Source organism: Oryzias melastigma, linkage group LG16, assembly GCF_002922805.2.
Source record: "Oryzias melastigma strain HK-1 linkage group LG16, ASM292280v2, whole genome shotgun sequence".
NCBI classification, from domain to species: Eukaryota; Metazoa; Chordata; class Actinopteri; order Beloniformes; family Adrianichthyidae; genus Oryzias; species Oryzias melastigma.
The window spans coordinates 23,867,194-23,882,636 of NC_050527.1; the positions used below are offsets into that span (position 1 = coordinate 23,867,194).

A 15,443-nucleotide genomic window follows, 5' to 3' on the forward strand; every position below is an offset into this window, starting at 1 on the left:
AACCTTCAGTGTCCTCAGCGTACTCCGTTTTTATTGCAAAAAGTAAGTAAAGCATGAGGCTTTTATTTATAAAAGAGTGTTTTCTGTTTCTGAATAAAAGTCAAACGGTTTTGTGATATCAAAGCAGATCCTGTTTTGTCAATGCCGAACATTTAGACCACTTTGGTGTCAAGAGTGTAAATCTGAAACAAGTTTGTGAAGAACGATCAAAAAAAAAATTTAAAGGTTACCAGGATTTAGTTTTTAGTTTTATCCAAACCTCTTGAATAGGAGGGGAAATGTTTTCAATGTAGGATTAGGTCTTAAACTCCAACTACGATCATCTTTCGATGTATTTTAAGTGTTCTCAGTGCTTTTCTAATTATGATTATGCTGTTTTTAAACAAAATCAAAGAAACATTGCTGTTTCTTAAGTTGCATTCACACTGAACGCGATTCACGTCACAAATTCACATGTCACACCCCTCTTTCGTTGCGCGGCAAACTTGCTGCTCGCTACCTGCTTGAACTTGACGCCACAGCTACACGTGGGAGGAGCTACCAGCTAATGTTTTTAGGAGGATCGCTATAAAGAACAGTGTCTGTGAATATCTCACTTAGAATGTATGGAAGACACAGATGATGTTGAGATATAAGGTTTATTTATTTATTATTTGCTAAAACATCAATAATCAGGTCTCCATTTTTGGGTTTATTCTTAAAAGATTTTCCTGATACAGGAGCTGTGTCTGTATGACAGCCGCTTCCGCTGTGTTTCTGTGTCTCTGGGGATGAGCTTGAAGGCTGACAGGTTCGTATTAACCGAAGAGGGAAAAAATAAAATTAGGAGACCTTTTTGCTTTTTTTATGTCTTGATGCCACATTGGCTCTCTGTCTGCCAACATATCGAGGGAGTGAACTCCGCCGCATGAGCGAAAACCGGCGATTTGTCCAAAGTGTATTCTGCCTTCGCCCCAAAGTAGTCGCATGAGCTGGTTAAGGAAATAGATGGAAGTTCTGGACAAAAACGCTCTTTTTGGAAAAGGATTCAACCCTCTGATCGAGTCACTGAAAACGTCACATGCCCAAAGCTGAGTTCCTGATTGGCAGATGGGACGTGGTGACCTGTCAAACTTAAGATTTTACATTTTACGTTTTGGCCGCACCGCCTAATTCGCACTTCGTGCTCAAATTGAGGCACTGGCAAACATTCGTGCTGCGCTCGTCGCACGAATCGCACCACGGGACTTCAGATCGCCTCTGTTCCACCTCAACTTGGATTTAAACTCATTTAATGGATGGAGTCCTTTAAGTTCCGTGTGGAGGGGGCACCAAATGCAAAAGCCCTTTTCCAAATTCAGTGCTGGCAAACAGAACCGACAGCCATAAATAGTCATTGGAAAGCATTGGAACAAGTCCATTGTTATCGGGGTGATTAAAGTACAAATAAAAGAAGGCAGAAATCTAAGCATGGTCTAGTAGAGGAAAGTGCACCAGTGAGTTTTGATTGATATTTTCTTATTATTTGTTCTCCATCATCTGAAAAATGCCACAAAAACATGTTAAGACATAATTTTCATCAGAGTGAGTCTTTAAAAAACTTCTAGTGTTGAACCATCCTGGAAAATGACAAACATGTGAGACTGTCACTTTTGGAAATTATTTAATCAAAGATATTGTTTAGATACATTTGAATACAACTGAACATTTCAAATACCTAGAATAGTTTAGTTCTGTAAGTTTGACAAGTTTTTGGTAACTTTGATATTTTTTGGCCTTAAATTGAATTGTGTGTTTTTGCCAACATCTTTACAATTCGAAGTGTCACTCATTACTCCTCTGAACCAATTACTAGAAAGGGAATCAGGTAGAAAACATCTCCGTTCATCCTTTTCTTTTTCAGTTCCTCACATTCTGTTGGTCATTCCTCAGTCAGTTTTTTCAGGTAATGTTCTCTATTTTCTGCTATGACTCACATCTTCTCATTCTGATGTTTTTTTTTAAATATTAAGTCTGTTTTTTGTTTTTAACTTGCAGACAGTTTTCTTTTTTTTATTACATCCTGATTCTGTTTTGAACCTGTTAGAATTTAATCTCCACTGACCACCTCTCCTACCACTTCAGAGAAAACACTGGAAAAAATGTATTTCTCAAAGCAAGGTAAAAAAAAAGGTTCCCTTGTTATATACGACAAAAAAAATGTCTTGGTAAGATTTATTTAAGTAAAATGTGAAATCCATCCTGATCTGTTAAGACAAAAATAAATGTAGAACACTAATATCTAGATATATATTACTCTGACAATTGCAAATATTGCGTCCTAATCTAAAAAATAAGCATGTATGGTGAAAAAAATGTTTTTTTTTTTCTTTAAAGTAGGGACATTTACATATTTGACTTCTAAATAACCTCATTTAAGAGCTGTAACAGTCCAACTATTCTTATTTCTTGGCCAATCATTACATACTTTATGTTTATATTCATATATAAGTATATTTAAACTAGAAGTTTGAGAAAAGTACTTTTCAATTCCTATAATAACAGTAAATGTGATATGAATGTCAAAGTTAAATCAGGCTTTAATACTTTGTTTCACATCCTTTTTTTTTTCCTTTTTATCTTCAGGAAACCAGGACGACAACAACAGGACGTCACATAAACCCCGAAGTCATGTTGGAACAGGTAGGATGTTGGTTTTTTATATATTAAACAACAGTTTAAGTTCCAGATAATCCTTCATTTTATAAAGAAAATGAAAAGAGTAGTCTTCAAATGCTTCAGTGCAGAAGGAAGAACTCTGCAAAAGCAGGAACATCTGTTAGCCGCTCTGAAGTTCTGCACATCTGCACAGACCTCAGAGAAGTCATTTGGAAACTGGAGCAGTTTGGAAATCTGCAACTGTCATAGATTTCACACATGTGATCTGACATCCCTAAATTACCCGTTTGTTCTGAGCACAGCTGTTATATTCACCAGAAAAGATGTTGAACACGACTGAGCTCAGAGCTCCGTCACTGGAGTCTTTTTTGTGTGCGACCATAGAGGCAGCAGATCCTCCCATCAACGAGACGATAGAATCCTCCTGACAAGTACGAGGAGAAGCTGTAACAGAGGAATGTCAAATATTAATGTCAAAACGTTTGAAATTTACTATAAATGATTACTTTTACCACATGTTCTTTTTAATCGGGTAAACACTGCAGCTCTGAGGATGAACTCAGATGATCAATGAAATTGTTTCTTAATAAAAACTAACAATATAGAGAGAATGAAGGGAAAATACCAAAATGGAAGCATGTGACAGAAATATTTGTTCACAAAATATATTAATTCTCAAAAATACCCATTTTAATTGTATCTAGAAGTCAGATTTGGCTCTTTTTCCACATCAGACTGGTTTGATGCCATAATTTCTAAGCCATAAAAAATGACTATTTTTAAGGTATCTGGGGTAAAATTATCTTGCAGAGAGCTGACATTAAAATTCACACGATCCTTTTTCCTCGTGCGACAGTCCTGCTAAAGACAATTAAGGCTATTACATTAAGAATAGCAGATTTTGATAATGTGTGCGACCCCACATCCACATGAGAACAGTCGTGTGCATCGAGTTACCTGTTTATGCTGCTTATTGTTAAAATAATAAAAATGTCTGAACTCGTGAGATGCCGAGCAACACTCATTTCTGTGTCAACATGCCTGACAGGATTTGATGGTTTTTACACTCTTAAGAAGTTAAAGAAGAATCTCTTCTGATTGATGTTTTTCTGTTGATTTACGTCTTTGTTTTGATGTTTTTATAGAAAACTTAATGTCAAGAATGGTAATTTTAGCACCTTTAGATACAGCAGGAATTTAAACTCAAGTAAAAAGGAGTAAAAAAAAAAACAAGAACATAAGTTTGCAACTAAAATACATTAAATCATAAAAACTCAGAACCAGAATAATCACATAAATAAAATAAAACTGTCAAAAGCTGATGAGAGAACGCGATTGAGAAGTTCAAAGTCATCTCTTGATCTGTTTTCAAAGCGTTCCTCGTGGTCTTTTAATTACAAATATGCCATTTTTAACATGTCGTTTTCTAGGACATAGTTTCTGTAGAGCGGCAGGAGTTCTCCTCTTGAGTTGTGACTGTTTGCACAGAGCAACCATGTATTGAGGGAATAGACTCACCCCAATTTGTGTGTGTAAATCTTGATTTGTAATTCACTCATTCCTGTTCTTGTCCGCTTTGTCCCTTTCGAGTCGCGGGGTGCTGGAGCCTAACCCAGCTACTGATGGACGGAGGTGGGAGGAAGAATTTAGATTCACCAATTAATCTATAAAACATTTGTAATTTATACTATATATTTTGTGCATGAGTAAAATATTTAAAATACAATTTACACATGCACAAATTAAAATTACAACAATCTGTGATGACTCAGCATTCTAGCAGCATAGAAACGCATCACTACAAACAACAGTTGGAAATTTGAAAAGAATCTTACCTCAGATTTGTGTTTAAATGTGGTTTTGTGTCTGTGTATAACAAGTAAATTGTGTGTAATATTAAAGATTTGTGTCCATGTAGCTAGTTTCAAGCTGTTATAATTTTAAGGTGTGCATGTGTAAATCGTTTGTTGTATATTTTTAAACTTCATAATTTCTGTACTTCTGCAAAAAATATATTTTAAGAGTTACAAATCAAGAATTACGCACACACAAATCCAAAGTTACACACAAATTGAAAATTATGCACTTACAAATCCAAATTTACTCACAGATCTAAAGTTACGCACAATTCAAGAATTACGCATGCACAAATCCAAAGTTACTCACAAATCCAAAGTTATTCTCAAAACTAAAGTTATTCACAAATCCAAAGTTTCGCATGTACAAATCAAGGTGATACTATTTTCTCTCCATAACCACGCCCCTCTTTCCTTACTCATCTGTTTACACACTCGCCTGATAGCTCAGCGTATTCTCTACATCATAAATACAATCTTTTCAACTGCGTTTTTCCTCATTTTCTCCTGATTCACAACAAAAGAAATTCCCAGAAATACAATTTTAAGCTTAATTGTCTTATTACATGTTCTCTATAATCAGAAAAATGCTACAGGCGCATGTTAAAAATACAATTTTTGTCAGAGTGGATCTCCGACATGTCAACATGGGGACAGTGTGATGTGTAAAGGAAGATCAATCAACAGTTTTAGGGCTGAGTTCTTCATTATGAGACACTCAGGAGGAGCAGGTCAGTAAACCTGAGAGAAAACCATGTGGGCAGGAGATATTTAAAGTCAGAAAAGGGAGATGAAGTGAAGGGAAAATAACGAGGGATGTTCTAATGAATGTTGTGACTAAAAAAGTGTTGTAATGACACTTAGAGCTTTTCCTGAGGTGGAAACTTTCAAATGTATTCTTTTCAGTGTGAGTTCCCAAATAGTAGATTTTAATCCATTAAACTCCAGAAAGTTCACATCCTCCCACTCCTTAATGTCCTGAGGGTTTTGTGTAAGACACGGACTCACCCACCTGTGTTTTTGTCCATTTCACTGCTAAAAAAAAGTACACTAATGTTTGAAACAAAGAAAAATCCCATTTTGAATCTTCATTTTGCTGCTCTGACTCACAGAGCTCCATCCTCAGCACCAAAAGTCCAGTAGAAGCGTAAAACGAGCTGCTCTGACTCTGATGAGCCCATGAAACCCAAACGAGCTGACACTTAACTCTGAGGAATAAATGAGGCACATTCGCCCAATATCCAACTTTTTTTTTAATTCTGAATCTGTTCAAGTCATCAACCCACCTCATTAAGTCAAATAATGCAACCCAACAAAACCTTGTTGTTGCAATCAGTGGGTTAGTTAATTCTGCCAATTAGCCTCCAGTTGGCTGTGGACTGATTGCACAATTTAAAAAGGGTCTGTGATCCCCTCGGTTTCCCCACCAACTACAAATGAAGACAAAAGCACTGAGAGGATGCTGCACAGTGGCTTCCTCTCATGGGGGGGCAGAGGACCGTAATCATTTCTCAGAAAAATCCAGGAGCCGTGTGGGTTTTCCCACAGCAGAGCGTCGGTCATTGTTTTCTAGGGAACATTATCCTCACAAAACTGCTCAAATAAAGCAGGGATGTGAGGCTGACAGCGAATGGTTGACCTTCCGTAGAGTCCTGCCTCTGAAGGGCCCAACGCACTTCCACATAATCCCCTTCAGTAAATTAAACAGCAGCTAAAACTTATCAGGGTGCACCAACAGGTCTGTTCTGTCCGCCTCCGGAGTCCCATCCAAACTGTGTTCAACCAGTAATTCCTCAAACGCACCAGAGGTCTCTGTGGGACGATGGGAATCACTGCTACACACTGACACCTAGTGGCCACAGACCTCATAGCAGCTCCTCTGTCAATATTTAAGTCAACAAATGTTTCTTTTAAAGAAAATCATAAATTATACATGCATGCTAACTGTATTATTGATCTATGAAAAGTCTTAAAAGTTCAACTCTTTAAACTATTATTTTACTCATATTGTTCAAAATAAAGCGTAAAAATTGTTTTAATTCAAGCAATAAAAAAGACAACAAACTGACTTGATTAGAAAATTTAAAAATGTAAAAGACGATACATATCCATTTATATAAATCCACATGTACATGATGCCATTATAATGACTCTTAATGACTCACTTAAGTGAAAATTGTGTTTTTAACATGTTGTTGTAGCATATTTCTCATTTTGGAGAAAAATAATTAAGATTAAAACTGCATTTCTGATGATTTCCTTTTTCAAATCATGGTAACTCCTGCTGCTCTGCAGAAACTGTTCTAGAAAATAACTCTGATTGTTTGCCTAAAAATAGCATAATCCTAATTAAAAGATGACTGGGATTACTTTTAAAAACGATCAAAAGATGATCAGAGTGGGACCTAATTTTTAAACAGACATTTCTGTAGTTTTGTATTACAATGCAGGACACATTCCTTCAACTGAACTGTTTGATTTGGTTAACTATGGGAGGTGCACTTAGATGAGTTCTGATATTGTGGTTAAATAATTTTAGGCAAATTATATTATTACTGATATGTTATTGTTGTTATGGCTACTGCTATTACTGACATATATATAATTTGATAAGTATATTATCATATTTAAACAAATGACAATATAGCAACCATGTATCATTGTTAAACTATGCATTTTATAGAAGTTTAAAATGCAAGTTTGCTTCATCCTGTTTCAAGCATCGACCGTTTAGTTATTTAATGAAACATAAGAATATCAAAGAGTTATAAGGACTCTCTGAATCTGATTATGACTTATTTTTGGTTATTTATTTATGTGATGTTTCTGTGTTGAATTAATTAAGTAAGAACTGACCATGCTTGAAACAATGAATAAACTCAAAGTCAAACCCTGAAGACCCACTCTGATGAAAATTGTGACTTTAATGTTTTTAAGATCTTGTTGTAGGACATAAAATAAATCTCAACATTTCTGACTATTTCTAACTATTTCTTTGATCAAATCATTGCGAATCAGAAGCAGACAAACAAAATACTGTTTGAAAGAGAATGTAATTGTTTGCTCCTCGTCAACACTCGGAGACAAATTTCTTGCATCTGCCGCTCTGCAGAAACTATGTCCTGGAAAATGACGTTTTTTTTTAATTCTGACAAAAAAACTGCTTAATCATAGTTAAAAGACTGAGAACGCTTTGAAACTAGATCAAAAGATGATCAGAGTGGAACTTTAAATGTGAAGTTTGTCAAAAGAGTTGCTTGGAGTGGGAGGAAGTGCACATACGTACCTTGAGCTTTTCTACATTTATCTTCTACATAGTTATTATTTTCTGGTTCACAACATTTCCAGTCATCCTCTGTGAATTCAGCTCAGAACAAATCTGGTTGTGGAGTATTTTTTCTGAGCTGAGAGAGATTCTTGAGTCGTCTCTGTTTGTGAATTCATGTGATGATCAGATCAGATGACGCTGAAGGCCGCTGCTCAGCCTTCGGCTCCGGACTCTTGAGGTGGTCTTTTGCTTAGAAGATGAAGTCTTCCTCTTTTCTTCTTCCTCCTGGTGTTTAATTAACTCAATTCTTCCTTCTGCAGGAGAGGAATTCCTTCAGTCCTTGGCTGCAAAACAACTTGATTTGGCCTCATGTGCTTCAGTTACAACGATGTTCATTTGCTTCCCACCTGAGTTTGTTTCCGAAATGCACTGAGATTTTTTTTTTTGTTTTTTTTTTTTAAATTGAAGATGCATCAAGGCTGCTTGTACAGTAGAAACGTGCAGCTTTACAGCGACACTGCTCTCCTGTGAAAACATTTTGCTGCAAATTTCCCTGTAATCTGTCATTTCAAAAAACAGAGAGTCTGCAGTAGTTCTGGGTATTTTCAAACCTCTTTATTATTTTTTTTTACAATAGAACTGACAGGTAAGTGAAAAAAGCTTTGCAATTCAGATGCATGTTCTTGACTTTTTCAAAACTTTTGGATTTTTTTCTTTTTATTTTCTGAAAACATAATGAACATAATAAACTTTCCTTCTAACACTGTTTTTTTAATAAATCAGCTCATCTTTATTAATAAAAGTATTAAATATGTAGCGCTAAAATAAATGTACTATAACAGCCAGAACTACACTTAACATTAAACCCTTAAAAACATTTTTTTTCTATAATTCCGAGACAGAAACAAAAATGTCAGCTTCAAAAAGTACAATAAAATATAAATTCATATATTTCCCACTTTAAACACATTTCTAATACTTCTGCCTAAATGTGAATATTAGATATTAAGTAAAATATAGCAACTCTGTTAAAAGGCTAGTAAGCTATATTAAACTTTAATACAAAAAATCTTGCATATTTTAACATTTTTCTTGAAAATATTAGAAAAGAAAAAAAAAATGAAATTTAAAAACAGATATTAAGACGTTTTGATTGGCGAGGAATAAAGTCTTGTTAAGTGGTGTGGATTTTTTTGTCTCTCACAGTTGAGGTATAACTATGATGGAAAATACAAACCTCTCATCTTTGTAAGTGGGATAACTTACACAACTGGTGGCAGACAAAATGTTTTTTATGGAGAGAAAATAGACTCATCCAGATTTGTGTTTGCATAATTTCTGATCTGTGCATAAATGTGGTTTTGTGTGTGGGTAACAAGCAATTCGTAAAAAGTTTTTAAAGATTTGTACGTGTTGTTAGTTTCAAGCTGTTCTAATTTTAAGTTGTACATGTGTAAATTGTATTTTGATTTTTTTTTATTTCATAAATGTTGTACTTATGCACAAATGTATGAGTTGCAAATCAAGAATAATGCAGAAATCTGGATGAGTCTATTTTCTCTCCATACTTTTCTGCCCGACTGCACATGAACAAGAAATGCAACTCAAGTCAACTACACTAAAATTGGACCCAAAGGGTTCCTGTCGTTTTTTAATTTCAGATTTGAGAACATACATTCAGATTTTTAAATATTTTTTTCTGCTCCAAAAAATGTTTTAATATTAAAAAACAAAAAAAAAATCAGGGTTGCAGCTAATAAAGTTACAAACAGTGAATGTCATGTACAAAGAGTGGCAGAAATCTCTGTGAATGAGGGAAAGTCTCAGCCCTGCGGACGCCGGTCTGTAGAATCAGATAAACACAGTATCTGCTCGGCCCACAGGTTCCCTCCAATTCTCACCATCGCCTGAGGAGATTATTAAGAGCTCCAAATTGGATTAGCAGAGATGCTTCTGTTCACAATTAATCTATGGGAATAAATGAGTTGAAAGAAGCCCAGAGCTATTAATTAAAGCTGGGGGGCAGATGAGCCACTGGGTTCAAAGAACAGCAATGATGAGGAGAAATACTGAGGAAGATCGGGCAAAGTAACCAATCAGAACCTGGAGAAGAACACAAGTTTAAAAGACAAAATCAAACCGGACTTCTTCTGTCATGACATGTTTGAAATAAAACCTTTGGGAATCAAAATCAACAAGACATTAGAGCACGTTGAAAAGTTCACTTTTTCTCTGTGGTACTAAATGAACACTAATACTCCCTCCCTGCTTCAGCCTTTAGGTCTATAGGGTTGCACAAGTCTGCCTTTGGCAAAACCACTCCAAACATATAAAAGCCTAAAGCTGTGTTCATGACAAATGCGATTAACGCATCAGACGTAGTCACTTCCAATGTTAAGTCAATGGTACAGGCACCATCTGAGGTCGTGCGGCGTGATTTGAGCGTTGAATTTGCCAGTCAGGGACTCGTCTCTGGACTCGTGATGAGTTCAGTGAATCGATTGTGGCATTGCTCAGATCTCCTGAACTTTACTACACATTTTTTCTTTTTCCAAGTTTTCAAACGGGGTCACAGAGAAGGGAAACATCAGGGAAGTGGTTGTCATTCAGATGCATATGGGAGGATTTTTGGGCCATATACCAAAACAACCCTCACTGTTTGGAGGGTAAAGCTGTGTACTCAAAATATTATTTTGCACTTTAAACATAAAAAATGCTCTTAAAACTCAAAAAACATGCAAGTAAAGCAATTTTACTTGCTTAAAAATATGTGTAATCAAAGCAATATTCACGAGAGACGTGCTACAAAAGCCAGCCAATCACAGACATGAACCCGAAAATTGATACTAGAAATTCTTCCAATGTGACTGTGAACTGGTGGGCTGTCTGTCTGTGATTGGCTGGCTTTTGTAGCACATTTATAACATTGAATCCTGCGCTGTTTGAGAGCAGAAGAGAGAATTGGTCTTATATTCGATTGCACATATTTTTAAGTTTCAAGAGTAAAATTGTTCTGTTTGGACCTATGTTTGAGTTTTATGTGCATTTTTCTGTTTCAAAGGCAAAATAGTTTTTGGAGCACGCAAAATGTTTTATGCTCAAAACAGTGAGTGTTTTTTGGAATAATGGCACAAAAATCCCTCCATAGGATGCAGCTCCTGCAGCAGGAGTGTACCGTAAAACTTCTGAACATTTATTTGGACATAGTCAAGCAGCAAATTTGTTAAGTGCTGAAGGAGAGTCACTACTCCCGTAGATTCTTAACAGATAAATGAAAGTTTGTTTTCCTTCATCATTATTCATCATCTGATGGTTAACACAGTTAAAGGGTGTAAGACAGTACATTGAAATGTGGTATTAGTATCGTATGAATATGATTTCCTGTTACTTTCCTTCTTGGAAATGTAATTTTACACACAAATGAATTAGCAATTTCTTATATTCACATGCAGAGAAAACATCCTGGTTGAAGACAGTCTAGAGTTAAATGCATGGATCCCTGCGGCCCTTCCCTCCTCTGCCTGGAACAGAAAAAAATGTAAATGCATCAATCAAGTGGATGGCTACAGTGAAAAACACTGACACCAAAAAGACCTGGAGGTTTGCATTTATTTGTTTTGTCAGGCCCTTTCCACCTCCTGCCACAGCGGTCCGCGCCGTCATCCATCTGCTGGCAGGAAGCTCCCTGGAAACCTGCCAGGAGCTGGAAGATCCCAGCTGAGGGGATTGGTTTGCTCATCTGGCTGCCTGGGCCTTCAAACAGCTGGAAACACCAATGAAATCCTCATCAGGATCAAGCCAAAGGAAAAAAGGAAGAATCTGCACCTCATTTCTTCACACAAAGTGTTAATGACATCCAAGTCGAAGCTAAAAAGGTTTTGTTGCAATAGGAAATAAAAAAATCGATTAAATAAGAGATGCAATGATATATTGGACTTTTTACTATTCTATAGACAGATCAATTAACTCATTTCAACTGTTTTCATGTTTGTTTTTAGCAACAAAAACTCCCAGAAAAGCATCATAAGAGGAAAGTATTCTCTGATTCAGAAACAATCTTCCAGTTTTATGCTGTCATTGTGTATAAAGCTCAAGCCAATCAGATCACCTGCCTCACAGGCTGTCCAATGGAATTAACTCAGTGTTTGATTGACAGGTATTCCTAAAATAACTGGAAAATAATCAGAACAAATTGATTTTCTTTGCAGTTTATTGCTTAAACTGGGATTTTTACTCATCTAAAGCATTCCCTCTGATATCATCCCTCTTTGAAAAGAATTGTTCACATTTTCATTGAAATATTTTATTCAGTGTAAAAAGGAGAGATGGAAAAAGAGGAAAATTAACAGGAAAAACATCAACTAATTAAGACACTTAAATCTGATCTAATAAATCCAGTCTCTGTTGAGACCCATTAAAGTAAACAAGTAATACATCAGAATGTGATGACTTAGAGTTTCATATGGATTTAATCTCATATTATTATTATAGGAACTAAACATGTTACTCTGAAGAATAAAAAATAAGCCAATCAATTAACAGCAAACCAAATTCTCAGAAAAAAAACTGAGTAATTTAATTTAAAAGAAAATGTCTAAATACAACTGATGTAAATTGTTGCACAACAATTTTAAAGGATATTTGTTTATTTCGTAAACCTGAAAAAAATTAAAAATTAGATCCATTCATTAATTTCTGTTTTGAAACTATGTACTTCCTTTCAGGGTCATAGGGTTGCTAGAGCCTATCCCTCCCACTGGTCAGCAGAGGCAGAATACACCCCAAGTGGATGGCCAGTAACGCTCAGTGAAAAAGTAGATTAAATGAGGTTTAAACTTGAAACAAAAAACATTTAAAGAGCAATAACTGACATTTTGCTCCACCATACGCCCTTTATTAAGAATTTCAACATTTCAATGTATTTTATCTTTTGACAAATTAAAAACTTTATGTATGGTTACGTTAGTGGGTTTAAGGCCAGTTTAGAGATTTGATACAGTAAAAGAAAAAAAATATGTTTTTTTGGAAATGGATAGTTGAGTTGCAGTTCAAGGTTATGTCCGCTAGAGGGAGGCAGAGCACTTAAATTAGAATTGCGGCGGCAGGGGATTTTCAGGAAATTACGTAAATTGAGAATCCCCCCAAACTGTTGAGTACAATCACACTAAAAAAAAGGGAAAAAAAGGAATACATACATACATACATATATATATATATATATATATATATATATATATATATAGCCACACTCAAATATTCTTAGAGAAAAAAAATACTTGTGAGAATAAGGATTAGGCCTACCATTGTATATATTTTTTTTCATTTTTTATTATCTATATGTTTGGCTTCACTTAGTACACATCTACATAGACAATGGTAGTCATGACAGTTGTTTGATATTGGTTTTTAGGCTTTATTGCTATTAAATGAGTAGAAATGTAATAAAAATATTTTAATAATACTAAGAACACTAAACATATATATATATATATATATTATTATTATTATTCTCATTATATATCCTGTTTTTTATTTTTGTTTTTTAATACAAAAGGGCCACACCTTTTCCTCACTGGCTTTAAATAAATACAGCCACCTGGGGTATTGCTATGGCAACAGGTTGCCAGTAGCGACAGGCTGCATCCGTGGAGATGGGCGGGTGGTGGTGGAGGAGGGAGGAGGAGAGCCGAGCGTTGAGGGCTGGGGTCTGCCGGGCTCAGTCAGCACAGACAAGCAGAAAAGCATCTCCGCTTTCTCCTGTCATGAGGTGAGGAGCCCCGCGGTCTGCCAGGACGCGCGCGCGCGACCTTTCACTTGCTTCGAGGCTGCGCGCTCAGGATGGAGCCCCGCCGCTGACGGAGACCCCGGAGCTCCCCCCTGATAACAACAGGTTAGTCACTTCCAGCTCCATCCGATGCTCTGCATCACCGAGGGTGATCCCCCTCTCCATCCATCCGAGTCAAATTAGGAAAATACGGACAGGAGACGCGCGCGCAAAAGGCGCGTTTGTGGATGCGCGTGAGTCCAGCAGCCTCCAAAGACAGCTGTCAGTTTACAGATGATGAAGGGCCAGGCGTGGACGGAAGCCTGAAGGTCAGTGTCAATGGCGGCTCATGTTTTTGCAGAGAGATTGTTTTTTAGGATTTCTGCCCCGAGTCTGTGGGCGTGTCCACCTCTCATCAGCATCTTTTCACAGCAAACATCCACTCCCTGCTCTTAGACATTCTCTGAATGCACAATCACAACCAGGCTGAAGAAAAAAGTATTAACAATAACTCAAATATGCTCTCTTTCTTGCCATTTTTAGCTGACTTTCTGCTAATTTCTTGCACTGGAATAAAAAAAGTGGGCTTAAAGTGTTTTATTTTTGAAATATTATCTAAAAGCACTATTTGAAATGTTCAATATAAGTATTGTATTTATTGTAATAATTTTACAAGTCAGATAATAATTTTTTCCCTTTAATGACAAAGTTCTATGTACCGGCAAAATGAAATCCAGATTCATCTTTACATTCACTCCCCTTTGTTCTCATGAATTCTTCATGCTTGTATCAACAGCAGAAACACGGCGAGCCAGGAAAAGATCCAGAAACTTGCTTTTTTTTTTCATCTAAATTTGGCTCTGAATCTTGGAGACTCTCGTTTTAGAGGTTTAAGAGCTGTGTGCAGCTTCCACTATAAGCTTTAAATCTCATTTGCAACCTTAAGTTGTTGCTTGTCTCTATGTCACATGCTTCTAAGGGAAGCCAAAATTCTGAAACACAGCTGTCAAATAGCAAAGACGGATGTTAATTTTCCAGCATTTTCTGGAAAATTAACAAGAAATCCCAGAGAGCTTAAATGTTAAGCGCTTCTCTGTAAAAATGCTGTCTAGAAAAGCTGGGAGTGCCAAGTCACGGAGCTGCTGGTGATATGAATGTTGGGTGAGTTTGGAGTACATTACATAACCTCCTGGTTTGTGGCCTAAAGTGCAAATATTCTGCAAACCGGACCATGTCTATGCAGGACGAGACGATAACGATTTGACAGTAAACAGTAATGAAATAGTATCCGACAAAAGATCATTTCTCTCAGCGAGGGTGATGAATCACTGCTGTGAAACGTCATTTCTGAGTTTTAGGTGTGATGGATTGCCAGCTGCTGATCAGTGAGGCAGGGCTGAAGGCTGCTCTCTCCGAGTCCCTCCTGTGAGTTGTGGATGGATTTTTTTTTCCTTCTCTCCTTTAAGGCGGGAGGAGACAGCTCTTCTGCTTGTCTTGTCACTGAAACGTCTCATAAAGCATTCAGCATTTCTCCCCAGTGAGTGTCAGTGTTGGAGATGGCCCTTCATGCTCCCTGAAGCAGAACTGAAGGACACGACCCACAAAGATTGGCTTTAGCAAACATTTCTCAAAGACATTTTATAACCCAGTATAATACATCTCAACGTGAGAAGCAGGTGCAAAATACAGATACTGGCAAGTCTCTTTGTTTTTAAAGACACACTCACATGTTTTGGTCTTTGTCTTGAGGCATTTTTCTGATATTGGATAACAACCACTGAGGCCAACTGGGCCCCATATGGTTTAAAAGAGGGCAGAAAATGTGGGTCCTGATTGGCTTTGTCCACAGTTTCCGTAGTGGCCCCATCTGTGTTTGCCCATATTGGCTTAAGTGGGAATTTAGTGGATTCCCACTTAC

At 36.7% G+C, this 15,443-nt stretch overlaps 1 long non-coding RNA gene across 1 annotated transcript; it reads left to right on the plus strand.

Annotated features, from left to right (window-relative positions):
* The first annotated feature begins 2,049 nt into the window (after positions 1–2,049).
* Positions 2,050–11,672, plus strand: LOC118599765. The gene is made up of 4 exons (XR_004949259.1): positions 2,050–2,139; positions 2,605–2,661; positions 11,214–11,299; positions 11,386–11,672. It is a non-coding gene; the product is annotated as an uncharacterized LOC118599765 (long non-coding RNA).
* The last annotated feature ends 3,771 nt before the right edge of the window (positions 11,673–15,443 follow it).